Below are 2,891 nucleotides of genomic sequence, written 5' to 3'. Positions count from 1 at the left end.
CTGTACTTTTACTCAAGTATCACTTTGAGATACTTTATACAACACTGCCTGGTACCCCATACTCCCGGACTACCCCCGAGGGACACGGTCGAACGCCTTCTCCAAGTCCACAAAATACATGTAGACTGGTTGGGCGAACTCCCATGCACCCTCCAGGGCCCTGCTGAGGTTGTAGAGCTGGTCCGCTGTTCCACAACCAGGATGAACACCACACTGCTCTTTCTGAATCCGAGATTCAACTATCCCGATGGACCCTCCTCTCCAGGATCCCTGAATAGACCTTACCAGGGAGACTCAGAGGTGTGATCCCCCTATAGTTGGAACACACTCTGCGGTCCCCCTTTTTAAATAGGGGGACCACCACCCCAGTCTTCCAATCATGGGGAACTTCCCCCGATGTCCATGCGACGTTGTAGAGTCACGTCAACCAACCCAACCCCACAACATCCAGAGCCTTAAGAAACTGTGGGCGAATCTCATCCACCCCTGGCGCCCTGCCACCGAGGAGCTTTTTAACCACCTCAGTGACCTCGACACCAGAGATTGGAGAGTCCAACCCAGGGTCCTCAGGCTCTGCTTCGTCACGGGAAGACGTGTCGGTGGGATTGAGGAGGTCTTCAAAGTATTCTGAGGTCAGCAGCGCACCATCCCCACCATAAACAATGTTGGTGGAGAACCGCCTTTCCACCGGGACGCCATATGGTGGACCAGAATCATCTCAAAGCCGTATGTACTAATCCGTGTTCCCAGGCTGGATAGGATATATAAACCCCTCTAGCAAGTTCTGGGTCTGCCCCAGAAAACTTCCAAACAGGAGGTTTCCAGGAGGCATTTTAATCAGATGAACCAGCACCTCCACTCTGATCTCCACTCGGATGACGGAGCTCCCCAACCTATCTCTAAGACTGAGCCTGGAGCTCATTTCGGCTGCTTGTCTCTAGGGTCCTGTTATTTCAGTCATGATCTCATGCCCACAGGTGAGGGTTCAAATGTAGGTGAACCAGTACATCGAGAGATTTGCCTTTGAACTCAACTCTTTCTTCACCAAACTAAGCAACAGCCACATTACTGGACGAGGCTCCGATCCGTTGATCCGTCTGCTGCTTTATCCTGCTATCACTCAGGAAYAAAATACTTTCCTTCAACCCAGAGGTGGCMTTCCACCCATTTYTTGTTGAAAACCATGGCCTCAGATTTAGAGGAGCTGAATTTGCAAAGAAAGCAGCCAAAAAGAACCAAATAAAACTGGGTAATATGTTAATGCGGCAGAATATCCTCTTTTTTCTTTTGTTAAGATTAGTTTTACAAAATTGGTGTAGTCTGGCCCCATCAAAACTTAGTGAGTTTCCATCATGTTACTTCTTCTCAAAGAAATCTTATGTCTTTGACTTAGTAAAGTTCTGTGTATTTGCTGTGAATGGCAACCGTTCCCAGCAGAGTGTCACACGACCCACACCATTTACAGCATGATTTCAAAAACTTTTTTCCCAGAAACACTGCCACTTCAAAAAACAAGTTGCCACCAAAAGAAAAAGGTCACACACTAATATTTCATTGGACCGCCTTTCGCTTTGATTACGGCACACATTCAGTGTGTCRTTGTTTGAATAAGCCTCTRCAACGTCACAAGATTTATTTCCATCCAGTGTTACATTAATTTATCACCAAGATCTTGCAGTGATGATGGTAGTCTGACCTTCTCCAGCACATCCCAAAGATTCTCGATGGACTCTGTGGAGCCAATCCATGTGTGAAAATGATGTCTCATGCTCCCTGAACCACTCTTTCACAATAAGAGCCCCATGAATCCTGGCATTGTCTTCTTGGAATATGGCCGTGCCATCAGGGAAGAAGCAATCCATTGATGGAATAACCTGGTCGTTCAGTATATTCAGGTCAGCTGACCTCATTCTTTGAGCACAAACTCTTGCCGAACCTAGACCTGACCAMCTGCAGCAACCCCACATCMTAGCACTTAGTTAAATCCAGGTGGACACTTTTTTGTTTTTGGCCAGGTGTATTTAAACATAATGCTGAAAGAATGCTGCATAACGAAGAACGTATGAATGCAAGAAAAAACACAAAATGCAAAACTAATGCTTGTATTATTTATTAAACTGAAACATGCATCAGGTTCATTCACTGACACATATTTCACTTGAATGCATCCTGAAAGTGAAAAACAGCACAACRAAGGATTCAAAAGGATGTTTTGGTGAAAGGTGCACTGATCAGTTTCTGCTGCTTCATCGTCAGGAGGTTTGCTACTTGGAGCTTGAGCTGCTGAAAATACATTTTTTTAGATAAATTATCAACATCATTGATGTCATCATGAACATTTAAGTTTATTTTAGTAAAYACCTTGTAAATCATAAATCCTAATGACTGAGTGATGTTTGTGCTTGACCATATAACAGTAACATCTTCAAAATAAACTTTGTGTCAAATATTTATTTTTCCTTATTTATGCACTAAGGTGACAGAAAATTAATTATAGCTTAAACATAATCCACATTTGGGTGAGAAAGGGTTTTTGCTTGAAGATATTTATATCTGTGAAGAAGCGGCTGTAAAAAAACAAAATGAAAACATATCAAAACAGATTTAACTTTGAAAATTTTCATATTAACATTTATAGTAAACTCTAAAAACACCACAACTAGACAATTTTCTACTAAATTTACATCTTTTTCCAGAATCTCACCACATCTCGAATGATGTACCTTTTCTCTTATCAAAATAATACCATTACTGTATGGAGGACTGAAACTGACATAATTGGAAATACATGTAGAAATAATTAAACGGCACGATAAAAAATAATTGTGATAATGTTAAATTAATAAGGTTGAAAATGATATAATATTAATTTATATTGCACTGTATAGTCA

At 41.9% G+C, this 2,891-nt stretch overlaps 1 protein-coding gene across 1 annotated transcript in view; it reads right to left on the bottom strand.

The window, feature by feature from the left end:
* Positions 1-2,094: 2,094 nt before the first annotated feature.
* LOC106529545 (fibronectin type III domain-containing protein 7) overlaps positions 2,095-2,891 on the bottom strand; it is a 10,849-nt gene continuing 10,052 nt past the window's right edge. Inside the window, exon 14 of the mRNA XM_014025005.1 lies at positions 2,095-2,567. The gene's annotated coding sequence lies outside the window, so the exon portion shown is untranslated. The remainder of the gene's footprint in view (positions 2,568-2,891) is intronic.

The sequence above is a fragment of the Austrofundulus limnaeus genome, unplaced genomic scaffold, assembly GCF_001266775.1.
Source record: "Austrofundulus limnaeus strain Quisiro unplaced genomic scaffold, Austrofundulus_limnaeus-1.0 Scaffold450, whole genome shotgun sequence".
NCBI classification, from domain to species: Eukaryota; Metazoa; Chordata; class Actinopteri; order Cyprinodontiformes; family Rivulidae; genus Austrofundulus; species Austrofundulus limnaeus.
This window is presented reverse-complemented; position numbering and strand designations above follow the sequence as displayed.